Genomic DNA, 19,335 nt, shown 5'->3' on the forward strand with positions numbered 1-19,335 from the left:
TTATTATTATTATTATGTTAGATTGGAGGACAGGGCTGTGTGGTGGGGGGGAGTAGGGGATGGTTATAATATTATTATTATATTATTATGTTAGATTAGAGGACAGGGCTGTGTGGTGGTGGGGGAGAGGGGGGTGGTGTTGAGGCTGGGAGGTTGGGGGAGGGGAGCAGAGGATACCGAAGGGGATTCTGGGAGCAGGAAGAAGAGCAGCCGGAAGGACACGATGCTCCCCGCTCTCCGCCAGGCGAGCCCTCCACCGGCAGCCCGACATGCCCCGGACACGGACAGCTGAGACCCATCGCCGGTAAGTGCGGCCCCCCTTCCTCCCCGGGAGCGAGCGCCATGTCCGGCCAGCGCCTTACTGCGAGCCAGGGCTCGGCTGGCGGCCTGCTCGGCTTGGCTGGCATTGTGCGGCTATATACGGACGGCCTGCTATTCCCATCTCTCTCATAGGCGGGGCGTCCAAATCTGCACCGCCAGCGACACAACAAGGGCTAGGCCGCAGGCTTCTCCCGGGCTCGAGTTTCGAGGCTGCCCGCGGGGTCGCTGTGCGCGGCGGGCTGGGTTCAGGGAGCCAGGGCCCCGGGATGTGACTCGGCCCCCGCCCCGCCCAGACACACAGGGCCGGGCTCGGGGGGTGCCAGGGCCGAGCTCGGGGGGTGCCAGGATAGGGAATCACACTCCCCCAGGAGCTCGCCATTAGCCTGAAATCCTTCACTGACTTCACACAGGAAGCCACTTACCGTGATTATCGTGGCTACTGACCGTAGCACGGCCACCATGTACCGGGATATCTTATTTAACACGAGCCAGGCCCGGGTACAATACACAGCATTGCATGGTGACCACCATTAGCCATAGCAGTGGGTCTTTGTGTGTTTACATGTAAGCTCTCATGTGCAGGCGGGTGCCCATATAACACACACACACCCATAAATTAATCTGAATGGAGAATAATGGAAACTGTTGGATTTATGATTATTTTTGTGTGCTTTTTATTTTTATTTATCTATTTTTTTATTTTTTTTTATGGAAATGTATTAGTGGTTTGATGCCAAGCCTGGGTATATTTGCTGATACATGTTGTATAAAGGTAACAGGGTCCACTGTAAACTCAATTTTATATCTGCCTAGAAAATTAACCCATTAGTGACTAAGTGTGGATTTTTCGAAATACATTAATTTGTAGCTGAGGCATTTTTTTATATTTTTTTTGTGTGCTATGCGTCTGTTTTGCTGTACTTTTATGCTTTCTGTTAAGTGCACCTATATATTACATAGTTACATAGGCTGAAAAGAGATGTGTCCACCAAGTTCACATTTCTTTTTTGCTCTTGGTCAAAAAGAAGGCAAAATATATAATATATTCTAATTTGCTTTAGAGCTTCTGATAATATATACATATAAGTGTGTGTGATGTTACCTCCGTTAATGTCCGGTGCTGGTCTGGCAAAACGTAGATACAGGAAAAAGAACCATACTCCAAAGTTTATGTATGTATGTATGTATGTATATATATATATATATATATATATATATACATTTTCACATCATTAATAAATATTAGCTGTTAAATAAACACATTTTTCTTTCTTTTTGCCTATAATTATTTCTTCACAACTACTGCAACTGTAGTAACTGAAAATAATCGTCTTGTTAGTCCTGATTGTTAAAATGCCTCATATGCTTAGAATTTAAAGGGTTACTCAAAGCACTATGACAAATTTAATGTCTTGAAGTTGCCATGGTGACTGGTGTTTTTATGTACAGTGTTTCACTATCAAGTGCTGCACATACAGAGTTTAACCTCTTTCCTGTCAGAGGTGTAACTCTATCTCCATCATGTCAACGGGGCATCAGTAGCCACACCGAAACAGGATTTCCAGACTGGCTAATGTAAATTTTGTGCATATTTCTATATGTGCAGAATGTCATTTATTTGCTGAGCATGCTCAGCTGACCCTCCTTTTTTTTTTTTTTTTTTAAAGCCAGTCAATGGCTGACGAGATTTGCATCCAGTTTCTCCAGCTCTGCAGAAGTCATATCTCTTTAATCCTGCTTTGTGGAGACCCAGTGCTTGGCAGTGGCCCTGCTAAGAAGGGCCCTATTAGTGGGGAACTCTTCTCATAATCACTATCACCATTCTCTACTAAGTCTGCTGTTTGTATTTATCATTTTCATATTTATTTGGAATTTCAGACTGTTTGTGTCCCAATACTGTAAAGACCACACATTTGTATGCTGCCACTGCCTCTGAGTACAGCACTATATAAGGTCAAATTATAGATATGTCAAGTTCAGTTTTGCAAATCATCTATTTTTTTTTTTTTTTTTTAATCAAGACATAAATATAGCAAAACAGATTTGCAATGACACAGTGGTCTTAACTGATATAAAGGTTTAGCGATTACAGTTAACATTTCATATTGTAAGAGGGGCATCATCATAATTTCTGAGGGTTATCAGTGTTGAGTATACAGTTTCAACAAGAAAGTGGAACACTTTTTTTTTTTTTCTTCTCTGCCCATGCACCCTTATGGCGCCACTACTTTCCGTGCATGACCTAGCCGAGAAAAGGGAATAAGTGTGGTGTTTGTCTGGTGTGCAAATCATCTATTGATTGACTATGCCCATTTACACTTTTCAGGCAAAATGGTAGCCCTATCATAGCTTACCATTTGTAAATGAAGACATTGCGCTTTTTAATATGGGGCATACTAAGTCTTTTCCCTTGACCATATCAAAACCATTTTCTGATGAATTTAGTGGTACATTTTATTTATTTTGTGTCCTAATACAGTACTTAAAACTCCCTACATATGTTTTATGCTACATTTTCTTAGTATAGCAACACAACCATGATTTGGGTGAGTTTAAATGGTCAAATTACAGGGATGCCTTTTTTTTCTTGCCAGAGACTTAATCTATGTAACCTTACAGACCAGCATCAAATTTGACGTTATTTCTATCCCCAACAATGAACTGTGTAGTAGGTTGGCGCCTATGCCAGTGAGTGATACATGTGAGAAGAGTTACTGACAGCTAAGGCATGTTTAATACTATGATTGTCCCCTAGGGTGATCATGTTGCCAGGGTCCAGTCAATCACTAGTGAAGTAGTCAGAAACCATGGACAGCTGAGCTGATCATGGCAAGCAGTGTGGATGGGAATCAGCTTTCTATCACAACATAGGAACGCTGTGATTATTTCTCACTGTGATCCTCCTGTGGCATCTGGAGCTCTTCACGACTCAATGGCAGACACCAATTGCCAGTGATGTGACCTGTACAAGCCTTGTCATAGGGGTTAGCCACCATTAATTTCAATTAAGAACTTTTAATTTCCATTCTCCTTTACAGTAGTCATGTGTGCTTAATATATGCACATTCATTTCATATGCTGTTCCCTAAAGCTGAGGGCTTAATTTATTGAACAATTACAAGCATTCAAGTGACATCAGATTTCAGAATCTTTAAGAAACACTCCAATAACCATAACCACTTCATCTAAATGAGGATAATATGGTGCCAGAAGGCCCCCTGTGCTCTCTTAACTTAAGAGGCTAAACCGTTCTTGAATGGGTTAACTTCAAAGGTTGCCTCCAGCGCCAGTCACAAAGTCCTTCAGGCTGCATCCGTCTTCTGAATCGGAGTTCTGCTGATTGACTAGAGTGGTCAGCTGATGTTCTAAACCAATTAGTAGCTCCCAATTAAAAAAAAAAAAAAGTATCTGGGCCTTCATTAAAATAATAATTTTCAAATCTGTTTTCTGTGTTTTTGCTGCCACAATTACTAATAGAATGATTGACAGTCTAATAAAGCGTTAATGGGCTGAAAATATATTTGTGTGTGTGTGTATATGTATATGTATGTATACACATACAAGAAGAAAAAAACCTCTCTACAATATGGAAAAATGTGAATGTTCAATCCCAGATATGAGTTTTTACATTTATACATGTATGTAAAAATTCTTATCTGGGATTGAACGTTCACATTTTTCCTTATTGTATAGAAGTTTTGAGTTTATATACAAATGGTTCTGTGGTTAAATCTGGTGACTGAGTAATAAAAATAGACCTGTGTGTGATGCGTTAAAGGGATACTCTAGGCATTATAATCTTCTCCAGAATGAAGTTATCGTGCGACTGGTGCCCCCCCCCCCCCAATACACCTCTCTACTGGGTTTAATCTTGCTGCAGGAGAGACAATATTAATGCCTATGACATTAACGTATGGGAAATGGCGCTGCATTATAAAATGGATTTGGCTAAGGCCTCTCACATTTGCTGCATTTAATTCCTTGTTTTAAAAAAGAAAAAGAAATCGAAATGTTTAATTCTTTAAGTGTACCTGTAAAAATGCCCTTAAAGGAACATTTATAGTGTTAGGAATAAAAAGCTTGAAAAACACGCATAGGTTGGAGTGGGTTTTTCTGACGTTCATGTCTGGGCATATCATAACAGGTGCATCGATATTCTGATTGCATGGGAGATAAGAGTGTTGTGTTGCTTAGAATTTTGTTTCTGAAATCTGAACCCTCAAGCCTTTTGTAAGTACACAGTGTAATGTGAAATGCATTAGAAAACCTTATTTCAAAACTGTAAGGATTTAAATGCAAATACCACCAGTTTATACTTGCTTAACAGCCCAAGTATATTCACCTTTTCAGGAAACATTAAATACCATCACTGTTTGTAGGCAGATATCAAAATAATAAAAGCATTTAATAGGGTTGCATTTTGTTTTCAATCAAAAAACAAGCACACAGACAATATACAACAGGGCTTGACAAATTTGCTTGGATTCTAACAGCCAGCTAGAAAAGTTGGGAACCAAAAATAAAATTCTAAAAGGAACACTAGTCACCAGAACAACTACAGCATAATGCAGTTGTTCTGAAGTCTATATCCGGTTTCTGAACACTTTTCAATGTAAACACTGACTTTTCGGACAAAATGCAGTGTTTACATTGCTTAACACCTCTAGCGACAGTCACACAGACTGCATCTAGAAGTGCTTCACAATGTGCAGCACCTACATTAATGTTCCCTATAGAGTTGCATTGATTTAATGCACCTCTATGAGAAGTTAAATTGGCGCAGTGGCATTTTGCCGCGCATGCGCAATAGTCTTCCAATGCTTTCCTGTGAAGAAGCATTCGATTGGCTGAGATAGTCAAGATTGATAATCTCAGCCATGGAGGAGGGGCCAGCCACAGTGTCATCAGCACGACGTGGGAAAAAAGGTGAGAAACACCTTTCCCATGTGATTGGAAGGAAGTCTCATTTACAGACATACAGACCCACGCACACACACACTTACAGGCATACAGACACATTCACAAGTAATTACTTTATTTAAATCCCCCCAGCCTCCTTACTTGTGGATAGGCTGTCCCTGGGGTCCCAAACGGCTGCTGTCATCTCCCTACTCAGCTCCCTCTCGCGCAATGTTTAGTGAAACGGGGGCCGGAGTGACGTCATAACCAGGCATCACTGCAAGCAGCGCGAGGGATTAGAGCATGGAGATTACAGCTCTCTTGCTGCGGCATTAAGTCGTCAGTCAGTCTGTCCACCCGCCCACCTCCCTCTGCTCTCCATTATCCAGTCACCTACCTCAGCAATAAATGAGCCGGCCGCCCCACTTTCTCTGTCAGCTACCTGCCTCCCTCTCACAGCTCTCCATAAGCCGGTCGGCCTCCCTTACCTCTCAATGAGCCGGCCGCCTCCCTCAGTCAGCAACCTGCCTCAGCCCTCTGTTATCGGACTGCTTGCCTCTGCTCTCAGGCAGCCGGTCACCTCAGGGGTTTAACAGGCTCATAAATCCCAGGCGCCAGGACAAATTTTCTGGTCGCCATGGCGACCAGGCACCTGGGATTTGTCGAGCCCTGATGTACAAGTCCATGACGTCCCTTAAAACTGCATATATAGTATCAATACATCGACAAGCACATCAAGGTTATTATTTTAACATTGAAAAGGTCAGACTTTGCAGTGCTTTTTTTATATTTCCTTCTTAATTTCTATAACAGTCATCAATTGATCACAATTTCTAAAGAAATTGTTTATCCACATATATAAAATGTGTGTAAGCTCACTCATATAAATCCTGGAGGGCCAGACACCTTGTATTAGGTATTATTAAACATGGGATTTCCAGGACTGCAAAGGGTTTCTATTAAAAGTAATCACATGCTTTGAGAAGATCCCTGTGTTCTCACAAGCTTTTAATATACATTAGAGTTGTGTTGCGTTAGCCATTGATTATTCCTACATATTGGTTATGTATGCAGTAAACATGCCATTAAAGGAAGTTTTTATCTGTGAACCTATGGAATGTTTACTAGAACAACACCTTTTTACATCTTATGTTTTAATTCCCATTCTATGGAGCCTAAACATTGAGTGTTGTTGCCTTAAGCGATGTGGAAGAGCTGTTCAGCCTGGTTCTCCTTGACTGCTGTGTCTCTGTGCAACCAATCCTTCCTTTGTTTACCGTTTGCTATCACGCGAATGGTTGTCTGGGATTTCTCATCAGCATATAAATAACACATGAAGACCTAATTGTTCTCCCGAAACCGTGCCATGTTTATTACTGAAAACCTCTCCTATTTTTCCCCCTTCTGTCAGTTCGTATTTTCATGTATTTCTTTTTAATGCAGATTAGTTTAGTTGTGTCAATATACACAGCATTGCACATAAAATCTTTTTCTATATTATGGGTGGGATTGTGCTGTTTTCTTTTATGCATGTTTGGGTCTCAGACATTGAACGTCATACACAGTGTGGGTAATTTAACTTTACTGTGCTGCGTGTATATTTAAAAGTAATTTTGTCTTGTAGATCAGCTGTCTGTAACCCTTTTGTGGCAAGACTCATGACATACATGGTGTCACATGTCATTGAAGAGGTACTGTCTCTTCTCGGGATATTTTATGTTTTGTTTACGTATCCCCTATATGTATGTATCTGAGTAGTGGACAATAAAATTAAATGTAGAAATTGATACCTCTTTAACATGCTCTGTCATTTGCAATAGGCAGTAAACATAGAGAAATATGAGAAATTGATTCTCCTCATTTGCATTGCGTGGCCTGGTTGTACCTGGACTGAATTGGATTGTGAGGTCATTGTCTGTCTAAATATTTACAAAATAAATTTAAAAATAAACTGAAATTCACCTATAACATTTCTAATCTTTCATGTGTTGATGAGTGTTGTAATTTCATAGAAAACCATTGTGAGGCTGTAGGATGTAGCTTGGGAACTTTATAAACGTGCTGATTATTCTTTACAGTAAGAAAGACGGGGTGTTGTTAACCCTTTAAGCACTTTGGTAGTTTGGACTTTTCTTTTAAATTACCATAGCACTAACTTCAGCTGATGCTGAAACCAAATACTATTACACGCTGACACTTTTGAGGTTCATTTATTTTAAGAGTTATCTACTATATGATATTGTGTGTGCCTTTTATAGTGTTCAGATTAATAGAATTGTGCACCAGACATGATTGATGCTCTTGATTTCTGATTGACGTTTCACAGATGTACCAGGTAGTCCCCATGGCTTCTGTGTGTTACTGCATGGATTGGTATCAGTGTGGACTCAGTGTTTGAAATGTATGTGTTTTGTCTTTTTTTTCTTTGCTCAGAACATGCTGTTAAAAAAAAAAATGTACATGTATGTTTTTATACATATACATCTCTATATCTGTGTGTAATTGTATATCAACATACAGATATATATATATATATATATATATATATATATATATATATATATATATATATTTACACTGTGATTTCTAATTTTCCTTCTATTTTACTAAAGGAATACTATAGGAAATCTTCAGATTTTACTTTTGAGGTTCATTTATTTTAAGTTATCTACTATACGATTTTGTGTGTGCGTTTTATAGTGTTCAGATTAATAGAATTGTGCACCAGACATGATTGATGCTCTTGATTTCTGATTGACGTTTCACAGATGTTTTTTTTTTAAATTTATTTTACTAAAGGAATACTATAGGGTCAGGAACACAAACATGTATCCCTGACTCTATAGTGTTATACCCACCATTTAGATGCCTTGCCCCCCTTCCATTGCCCCTTAAAGAAAATTAAAACGCCCCTTATTTCCAATGCTGCGCGGGTCTGCTGGCTCTGGCCACGCCCCTATCCGCCTCCTTGGTCACATCATCAGAATTGCTGATTTTTAGCCAATCCAATGTTTCTCTATGGGAAATCGTTTGGCTAAAATCGGCGATGGGGCGGAGCCACATGCATTAAACCAATGCATCTCTATGAAAAAAATTCAGCGTCCTCATGCAGAGCGTTGAGAAGCTGAAAGGCAGTGCTGCGTAGTGTGCAACACTGCCCTAGGAAGCACCTCCAGTGGCCATCTGAGGAGTGGCCACTTGGCGGTGCCACTAGGGGGGATGTAAACACTGCCTTTTCTCTGAAAAGACAGTGTTTGCATGAAAATGCCTGCATATATAATGATTATTATATTTACAAGAACTACATTAAGCTGTAGTTGTTTTGGTAGTTATAGTGTCCCTTAATGTGAAACAGAGACAGTTTTAATGTTAAAGGGTGTGTGAGGACATAGTATTTATCTTTACTGCATGATACAACACACTACACCTGCTGTCTGACCACATCTTCTTAATGTCATCAAGTTATGGTATTAATATCAGCGGCATATGAGTAAATTTTACAGTTTCACGGTATTCTTGTAATTGTTTAGTCATCATTGCAAACTTTTTATATGACGTCTTACTATGCATGTGTTTTGTTAATTTTTTTGGTTTTGGTTAAAGTATAATTTTTGTACTTTAAAAAAAAAAAAAAAAAAAAAAAAAGGATTGATCTCCCCTCTTTGGCATACTGTTGCATATGGAAAGCTTACATTTTGAAATTCTGTTCCATTTACTTCTGAGAGTTTACAAATTGCACTAGGTGTCAGGGTAGCTGTTTACACACAGATCAAAAATATTGCCTCATAAAATGAGGGTTATATCCTCTATATTCTTAGAGACTAGTAGTCCTACCATTTGCTCATCCATGTCACTTGTTATACTTCCTGATCGTTGCAGAGAGAACAGCAAAACTGCATAATGGTAAAGGAAGGGTTGAAATTGGTCTTTTTGGTATGGAATCTGTAAGATTTTATTTTCCCATTGAATTAAATATAGCCCCTGCTTACAGCATCATTTGAAATATAGGACATTTTAATTATGCTGGTTTATTAGTGGCCTATATTATCTTTCTTCCTTATCTGCGCATGGTTATTTTTTAAGGGATCCAAAACTGCTCATTTTTGATAGTGATGTAGAGTCTTGGGATTGGCTGATGCATTCAGGAGGCTTGGAGTGTGTGTGTGTGTGTATATGTGTGTATATATATATATATATATATATATATAACAATTTTGGGTGTGTCATTTAATGGCTGTTTATTTGTTGTTAAATGTTCTTTGTGGATTACCTTTATTATTCTTTTGAGAAGACAGATGTGATGTCGGGAGTTCAGTTGCTTTAAAGAACAAATATACCGTTTTATTTTTTAAAGTAATGGTACATTATTTCTTAAATGTAAAAATACTTTGTCAGTTAAGAAAGAAGAAAAAAACCGCTCTGTTGGGAATTCCCACTGTTACTAAATTGTGAGCCGATAGTTCACCTGCTTATTTTTTTATGTTTGAATAAAATAAACCGCTATGGGACATAACATATTTCTTCTAGAGTAGACCATGCATTTTACCTCTGTGGCAGTAAGGTCAGCAATACATTGTGTGTATATATTATGTACATATGTTCATCACAGTGCCTTATACTGACACTAATTTATTCATCTAGATTTTACGAGCACCAGTAAATTGTTTTTTTTTTTTTTTTGTTTTTTTTTTTTACTTTTTTCTTTTTTTGACTGGTATTAGAGGTGAAAGTGGTCTCATTTTGGCCCCTTAAGAATATTTTGCCAACTTTACAAATCTCATAGGATCTTTATTAGACAGCCATTTTGTTTTCTTCTGTATGCAAGTAGTAGTGATGCAACTCCTGACAAGCAATGGTTGCAGGGTGAAGCTAGAGGGCTGATGAACACTAAAATATCTTTGTTTAATTAGGTGTCATCACAAGTGGAAAAAATAAGTAAATGTCAAGTTTGTTTTCAATAGGTATTTACAGAAATAATTTTCTTTGTACAGCTCTTGTATGTCCTACATGGTAACATCACCATTTGGCTTGCATGCTGCATCTATCCAGCAACCAGTAGGAAAGGCTGTCCATAGATATTTTATATTGCTGCCTTCATTAGCCAGAAGAAGAATTCCAAGCTGGCTAATATTCCCTGCAAAGGTGCTCGTTCATTGGATGAGAGCACTCTGCTGTTGTAGTGGTATTGGAATCCAGCTACGGCACAAAACAGGTACCGTTTATCCGGTATTAGAGGAACTCTGGCATATCACTGTTTGCCCTATTATCATGGAGTCGCACTAGAGCAGGGGTGCCCAAAAGATAAATCCCAAGATGTTCCAGAAATACAACTCTTTTTAGACAAAGCATCATGGAAGTTGTAGTTTTAAAACATCTGGAGGTCTAGCTTTTGGGCACCCATGCACTAGAGTATTCCTAGCAACATAAGCACACAGCAAGCGCTTTAAGTTAAGTTGACCACCCTCCCATCCAGTTTAATTCTCAACAGCATAATATTCTCCACTTTAAAGCACTCTTCTAAATCTCAGATTGAAAGTAAAGTAGGATATAAGTACTGATTTCCACATTGGGTAAAGTCTTTATTGAACACCTTCTCTGTAATCTGAAGTAGCTGCATGCAATACTGATCTCATAGGAAGGAAGACTGAAACTGTTTTTATGATAAAAAGCATGGTGTTTTACTGTAACTGCCTCTTGGAAAATACTGATTAGTTCACGGATTTTGCTTTGCTTTCTTCTCCTTTCTTACCTGTTTTGGGGAAGTTTTATCCTGTAAATGACATATTATTGTGCTTTGATATTTCCATACAGTTTGATGAGTCATGTTGCATTAATGAGGGCTGTTGTAATGATGATTCATCACACATGCTTTAATAACCCTTTTGATAAGGAAGTGGAAAAGGGGCATTGCCTCTGTTATATATGTATATTTTGTATTTTTTGGTTTTGTTTGAGAGATTGCCTCTGTTGGGTATTTTTATTTTTTTTAAATAAATAGGACTCTTATTTCTTCAGGTGGTTTACACAGAGAGTTGCAAAATTTCAGCTGTTCTAAGCCGTTATCAAGTCATCACCAAAGGCCGTGTATAACCATAACATTTTCAGCATCTGTTTAACCTCTTAAGGACACATGACATGTGTGACATGTCATTATTCCCTTTTATTCCAGAAGTTTGGTCCTTAAGGGGTTAAAGGAGAGCTGTGTTAAAAAGTAGTAGTGGGAAAGCTTTACAAATTACTTTTTCACTTTTGAAGTTTCTGCATTTGCTGCAAGTTCTCATACTAGTAGCTTCAGCAGCGAGCTCTGCCCAAATGAGGAATTAGGAAGAGTGATGCTAAACTTTAAGAAACACTCCAAGAAATTGTAAAAAACTGTAGCATACTGTAGTGGTCATGGTGCCAGGAGTACCTTGCCGCCCTCCCAGTGTAACATTTTAAGTTGTCAACTTACCTGGGTCCCCCCTGCTGCCTTTCCTTTTAAACATTGTTTAAATGTCAAGCATGATTGTCTCCAGAGGACATGGATCAAAGGTTTTGATGCATTCAGTAAATGTTTCGATTATGTTTTTTTGCACTTCAAGATATGCAATTCAGTAAAGTGCAATAACTTATCCAGCAGTTGCAAAGTCAAACCCTCGTCCACCACAAAGGCAATGGCACATGACTGGTGGGTGAGAATATTAACCAAAGTTGTTCATGTTAATGTTCAGGCAATCTCTCCAGTTGTTCAAGGAACACTATAGTCACCTAAATTACTTTAGCTAAATAAAGCAGTTTTAGTGTATAGATCATTCCCCTGCAATTTCACTGCTCAATTCACTGTCATTTAGGAGTTAAATCACTTTTGTTTCTGTTTATGCAGCCCTAGCCACACCTCCCCTGGCTATGATTGACAGAGCCTGCATGAAAAAAAACTGGTTTCACTTTCCAACAGATGTAATTTACTTTAAATAATTGTATCTCAATCTCTAAATTGAACTTTAAAATCACATACAGGAGGCTCTTGCAGGGTCTAGCAAGCTATTAACATAGCAGGGGATAAGAAAATCTTAATTAAACAGAACTTGCAATAAAGAAAGCCTAAATAGGGCTCTCTTTACAGGAAGTGTTTATGGAAGGCTGTGCAAGTCACATGCAGGGAGGTGTGACAAGGGTTCATAAACAAAGGGATTTAACTCCTAAATGGCAGAGGATTGAGCAGTGAGGCTGCAGGGGCATGTTCTATACACCAAAACTGCTTCATTAAGCTAAAGTTGTTCAGGTGACTATAGTGTCCCTTTCAGCTTTAGTCCCCACTAACCCCCAACATCTCCATCTATCCTCAAAGTACCAAGATGAAATACTGTTGAGTCTTTGAGGTGTATGCTTACACCAAGCTTGGCGTTTATAGTTTGTTTCTTGCAACTAAGAGCTCAGAGTGCTTTGGTGAGAATCATACATTTTGGACCATTGTCCATGTCACGTAGAAGTGCTAAATAAAATATGATAAGTACATTACTAATTGCTATAGCATGTCATGCTAACAAAATTAATCAGATTTGTAATAATATTTCATGGAATCTTTGAACAAATTATTAAAATAACCCCATAATAAAATATAAAAAGTAGCTCATTAAGCCCCGTCCTTGAGAGATGTGGTTCCAAAAATAGACTACAAAACGGCAAGGGTCAGGTGCACGGAGCCAGCCTTCTCCAAATCATGGGAACCCTGGTTGGAATATAAAGAAACCTCACTATGAGTGGGGATATGTAGGGCGGCCATCAACGTGGAAATCTTTGTCCATCTTTCTTTTTCTCTCCTATACTTTATCTTCTCTCATATTCGCCCTGAATCGGAGCTTCCTCTAACACACTCCTCGAGCATAGCGATATAGGCTAAACGGGGCGCCCATGAGGAGCAACGATACATGGCCTTGCGACCCGGAGTCCCAAAGAGGGGCAACCAAAGGCAACTTATGTCATGGCATGACTCCCGCTGGAGGACCCACCGAAGAGCCTTGGCCGGGGGGTCACGGCCCCTCTGGAGCCGAGAAAGAAGCCTCGGCTGTTGGACCGGTGGGGACCCGTGGGAAGGGGAAACAGAATTGCTCAATTCTGAAAGCCAAAAGGGAGGACGCACCGACATGGATGCACATGAACGACCCCAACTGCTCGAGGCGGTCTTTGATGCAAGGGTCTAACTCCTAAATGTTAATTGGTTATTTCTTTGTAAGACAAAAGGTCAAAAACCTTGACAGAATGCATGTAAGCCACAATCTATGTCAGCCAAATCTGTCTGAACCACGCTTTGGCTTTTGCACATGCCGCACTACTGTTGATACCATGTACTTTCGGTAATTGAAAATAAAGAATTAAAGGATCACTATAGGGTCAGGAACGCAAACGTATTCCTGACCCTATAGTGTTAACACCACCATTTAGCCCCCCTGGGCCCCTCATGCCTCCATAAATATAGTAAAAAATCTTACTGTAGTCAAGCCTGAAGCTGTAAATCTGCATGCTGTTAGACTCAGAAAAACAAGCAGTCTGCTGACATGTGGTAGCCTGATCCAATCACAGTGCTTCCCCATAGGATTGGCTGAGACAGAGGCAGATCAGGGGCAGAGCCAGCATGATTCAAACATAGCCCTGGCCAATCAGCATCTCCTCATAGAGATGAATTGAATCAATTAATCTCTATGAGGAAAGTTCAGTGTCTGCATGCAGAGGGAGGAGACACAGTGCTGCCCTGTGCTCTGCTGACAGCAAATCTGAGTGGATTAAGGAGTTTTATGCCTCAATCAACTCAGAAAATACAGTGTTTACATGAGAGGCTGCAGGGAGCTATAGTTCTCACTTGAACAACCTCATTAAGCTGAAGTTGTTCAGGTGACTATAGTGTCCCTTTAATAATAATAAAAAAAAAAAAAGTAGCTCATTGCTCTGAGGGCACATGCTTCTCTTTCTAAAGACTAGATTTGCATTACAACTTAAAGCTTAATAATTTGTCACAGATCCTTGCAAAACCTATTTAACAATCCGATTAGGGTGCAGGTGAAAATCACCCCCAAGCTTTCATTTTGTTAGAGGTGTGGATATTACTTGCCTGAAGTCCAGTTTTATAAAATAATTTAAAAAGGAATTGCTCTTCGACATATGATTAGCAATCATGTAAGTTTTGCTTATTCATCTGTTTATCTAAATGAAGTTGTCTGGGTGCTGTGACTCTGTCCTTTTAACTCTGCAATGTAAAACAGTTAATTTTTCTTTGGTATTGCAATGTTTACATTACAGGGTTAGAGGAACACTATAGCATTAGGAATAAAAATGTGTATTACTAACACTATAGTGCAGTGATGGCGAACCTATGGCACGCGTGCCACAGGTGGCACGCCGGGCCCTCTCTGTGGGCACGCGGCCATAGCTTTGCCATCACTACAGAGTAGGCGCCTGCCTGCCCAAAACGGCAGGCGCCTACTCTGCTTCCGTGTCGGCAGGACCGGAAGCGGGGGGAGGGATCGAGGAAGCAGCTCTCCCGTCCTCCCGCGAGCTGTGTGGAGCGTTGCCGCGCGTTACCATGGCAACGCTCCACACAGCATCGCGGGACCTGTATGCAGGACCTGTCCTGTCCTGCATACCACCACCGGACCACCAGGGATGACTGTGTTCCCCCCCCTCCCCTGCACCAAAGGTAACAAGAAGGGAAGGGAAGGGATACTGATTTAATAACTTACTCCCACTACCCCCAGCACCCCTACTCCTTCTACTCCCACTACCCCCAGCACCCCTACTCCCAGCACCCCTACTCCCAGCACCCCTACCCCCAGCACCCCTACTCCCACTACCCACAGCACCCCTACCCCAGGACCCCTACCCCCAGCACCCCTACCCCCCCCACACACAGCACCCCTACCCCCCCCCCCCCACACACAGCACCCCTACCCCCCACACACACACAGCACCCCTACCCCCCCACACACACAGCACCCCTACCCCCCCACACACAGCACCCTTTCCCCCAAACACACACAGCACCCTTTCCCCCAAACACACACACAGCACCCTTTCCCCCAAACACACACACAGCACCCTTTCCCCCAAACACACACACAGCACCCTTCCCCCAAACACACACACAGCACCCTACCCCCCCACACACACAGCACCCCTACCCCCCCCACACACAGCACCCCTACCCCCCCACACACAGCACCCCTACCCCCCCACACACAGCACCCCTACCCCCCCACACACAGCACCCCTACCCCCCCACACACAGCACCCTACCCCCCCCCCCCACACACAAAGCACCCTACCCCCCCCCCCACACACAAAGCACCCTACCCCCCCCCACACACAAAGCACCCTACCCCCCCCACACACAAAGCACCCTACCCCCCCCACACACAAAGCACCCTACCCCCCCTCACACTGCACCCCAACCCCCCACACACTGCACCCCAACCCCCCACACAACATTACACACAGACACATACACTGCACCCCTCAATGCAGTATATGTGTGTGTGTTCAGCAGTCTTTATGTATTCAGCAGTGTGTGTGTGTGTGTGTGTGTGTATTCAGCAGACTGCGTGCGTGTATTCAGCAGACTGCGTACTCAGCAGTGTGCGTGTATTTAGCGGACTGTGTGTGTATTTAGCAGTCTGTCTGTGTCTCGGTGTGTGTGTTTGTATCAAGCAGTTGGTGTGTGAATGTGTTCAGCAGTCTGTGTGTATGTATTGCATTTGTTGGAGATACTAATATAAGCTTAATTTATATCATTATTTTAAATTTTTATAATTTAAATCTCTGTTGTGTTCTTCTTTTAAAACAAAAGTTGTTAACTGTACGAGTAGTTTTTTCTAAACGTAAACCTCAGTATTCAGGTTTAATTGCCATGTTGGCACTTTGAGGGGAAAAAAGTTGGCATGTATTGCGGTTTGGGCACTCGGGCTCAAAAAGGTTCGCCATCACTGCTATAGTGCCTTAGTCATTTTTTAGGTGACGTCACTCCTGCAATAATTAGAAATGGTAATTATTTTCCCATGCTGCTCTGTCCGGGGCTGGTCCCCTTCCTTTGGTTGAGGTCATCAAGACTGATGATCTCAGCCAATCCAATGCTTTCCCGTAGGAAAGCATTGGGAGGCTAGTGCGCATGCATGGCAAATCTCCACCATGAAACCATCTGATTGAAATCAGTGAGTTTTAGAGAGACACTGTAGTCACCAGAACAGCTTAATGTAGTCTTTTAAGAGATAAGGCAGTGCTTACATTAGTGCCTAATAACAAATAGTGGCAGTCACTCAGACAGCCACTAGCAGTGCTTCCTGTGCTAGTGCAGCACTGGCGTACAGCGTCTTCATGTTCTGCATGGAGGTGCTGAACGTTCTGCATAGAGATGCATTGTTTCATGAAGAGTAACACCCACAAAGTGGAGGAAAGGTGTATACGTCTCTATATTTTACATTGAATATATCTCGGTGAGATATGTTGTATACAATGTATATGGGAGCATTTAAGGTAAGTTTATTTTTTACAAGCTCACTTCAAATACATTGTAATTATTCTGTAGCACTCAGCATCTGTTAAATTGCTCTGTGCTAGAATTGTTACAGGTTGCACTGGTCTTTTGTATTTTCAAAGTCACCACCATATGTCCTGATTAAATGGTATCCTTCATAAAAAGTGCTTAATTCTTACCCGGTGCGATGAGTTGGATTGGCTGCACATGCAGTCACTCCACCCCCGATGTAATGCAACATATTTCAAAACACCTCGTCTGCAGCTTCACAATCCTTAGGGGGGACAGTTGTCTACTTTAGTCACAGCTATATTTGTAATGTTTACCTGTAGCGGGGATGTCTAGAAAGGGAAGAAAATTTCATTTTTTCACTATAAGTTTGCCATCATGTTAAACTTTTTCTATACAGTGATGCCTTGTTAATTATCCATGATATGCCAATTTCACTTCGAGAACTTTTGAATAGATCTACAGCTGTCCATTCACTAATTTAAAGTATATTTTGTGATGTTGCACTCATTAAGGAAACAAATAATACTAATGTTGAATATTACATAAATATACCTGTTACTAATTGTACTTTCTAAAACTCCTCTTTTAAATCTTGCCCAGTAACTTGCATCTCTTGTACTTGAGATATATCATTCGAATCCTCAATTAAAAAAAAAAAAGTTTAAACTTCACACACAGATGTCATTTAGAGGTCATATAACAAGTCAGTTTAACGACACACACGTGTTTAACTATTTAAAATTGTGTAATTTTTCTTTTCAAGGAAATACACACATCTTTGTCAGATATAACATATGAGTCAGTCATGTCACTGTGGTTTGAGATTCATTGCTTTACTCATTTACTTTTAAAATAATCTCATTTCTGAGTGGGGTGGGTGAAAAAAACCCTTTATACAATATGTAAACACTAATTTGTGTTTTAAAATGTTTGTGACATGTACTTGTTTTAAATATCTTTATTGGTTTAATGTCAGAGGCTTGGTTTACAATTGTACTTTATTGTAGCGTTTAGTCGCCTTAGCAGAGGCGTATTTCTCATTGCATCAATCGTAACATTTAGTTGCCTGCGCAGAGGCGGTTTGATCATATCATTTGTGGCTATATCATCTGACAGAGCGCGTGGTGGTTTTGCCTGTGTCCGTCTGTTGTTCGGTGGTTGTGGTGCGTATTCTGGTGCATGTTTTGGGTCTCGTCGTGTGTTGTAGCGCTTCTTGACGCATCTATGGGGGGTCTGCCCATGTTGATTGCGTTTGGATCATTCTTAAGGCTGTGTGTGGTTGATCTTTGTGTGGAGGTGTGGTGTGAGTGCTTAAAGCGTATTGAACGTCTGGATGGCTGTCACTTATTTGGCGTCTTTCCTGCCTACCCCCGCAATGGCCCCTTTCGTCTTGTCTTATTGTATCGCTTGTCGTGGTTTTTGTGGGGTCCACTGGGGTCTAGTGGGTGGCACGGTGTCTGATGTGTCAAGTGGTTTCGCATCCTCGAGTTGTCGCTGTGTAGCTCCTCGGGTTGGGGTGTTTCCATTACTTTGGTCTTGCGTTCGTTCTATGTATTTGACAGTTGTGTTAGTGTGTGTCTGTTTTGGCTTTTTTTTTGCGGAGTGGGGAGGCGTTGTAGTGGCTCGTACCCCATGTGGTTGTGTTGGATGTTTGGGGGGTTGTTTGTGTTGTGCCGTCATGTCTTGTTCGGTCCGTACTCATCTGCTTTAGTCTCTCTGATTGTTCTCTGGTGTTTGTGTTGTGTGGGGTTGGTTGTGTCGTGGGGGTATCGTCTTAGCGGGTGATTGCAGTTGTGTTATGTGGCTTCTTCTCTTTGTCCGGTAATGTGGTCTTCTCTTGTGTCTGTGGTAATTTGTTTGAGTGTGTTAGTGTTTGTGTGGAAGGGTCCTGGGGGGGTAGGTGAGGGGGTTGAGGGTTGGTGGTTAGTTATTTTGTCTCCCGTCGCCGCCTCGGTCTGCCCATCCCCCTCAGCCCCCCCAAACCCCAGCCTGGGTCTGTCATTCTCTCACTCGTTCGTCTCGCGGAGATTATGGTGTGAGGCGGCGTTGGAAGGAGTCTGATGTGGTGTGGCGTAGCCAGTGGAACCAGCCTTGTGTAGCGGTCCCTTTGCCTCGGGGTGTTCGCTTTCATGTCTTCGAATTTCCGCATTGCTTCCACTTCTTCCACCCAGCGTCTCAGTGGTGGTCTGCTTCCAGTAGATGTGACATATACTTGGATAGACATATATTAGCTATTTAGTTACAGTTATTACTACTTATATTTTCAATTTCAAAAGTACATTGTGTGCACATTTTGACAGATGCTCTGTTTCTTGAAACCCTACCCCCAAAAAATGCAATGATTTGTCTTGCTAGTTACTTCTTTTCAGTCTTTGCTGGCTATTTTATTTGTTGTTGTTGATATTGAATATGCATTCATTCCTTCTGTTCATAATGCCCCTGAGGAGAAACTATCTCTTGGGAGAACCTTGTAATATTTGAATTCATAAGCTTAATCTTCCTCATCACACGGCTGTCTGTTTTGTTTTTAGTAAGTAACGTTTCATATTTGGTTAATACAGTTTCCTTTTATATACTCTTTCCACTTAAGGGACAGTCCAGAG

The 19,335-nt window shown here is 41.2% G+C and overlaps 1 protein-coding gene across 4 annotated transcripts in view; it reads left to right on the plus strand.

Moving 5' to 3' along the window:
• Window positions 1–202: 202 nt before the first annotated feature.
• RC3H1 (ring finger and CCCH-type domains 1) overlaps window positions 203–19,335 on the plus strand; it is a 64,565-nt gene continuing 45,432 nt past the window's right edge. For all 4 annotated transcript variants that reach the window (XM_063428196.1, XM_063428199.1, XM_063428198.1 and 1 more), the window contains exon 1: window positions 203–304. The gene's annotated coding sequence lies outside the window, so the exon portion shown is untranslated. The remainder of the gene's footprint in view (window positions 305–19,335) is intronic.

Source organism: Pelobates fuscus, chromosome 7, assembly GCF_036172605.1.
Source record: "Pelobates fuscus isolate aPelFus1 chromosome 7, aPelFus1.pri, whole genome shotgun sequence".
NCBI classification, from domain to species: domain Eukaryota; kingdom Metazoa; phylum Chordata; class Amphibia; order Anura; family Pelobatidae; genus Pelobates; species Pelobates fuscus.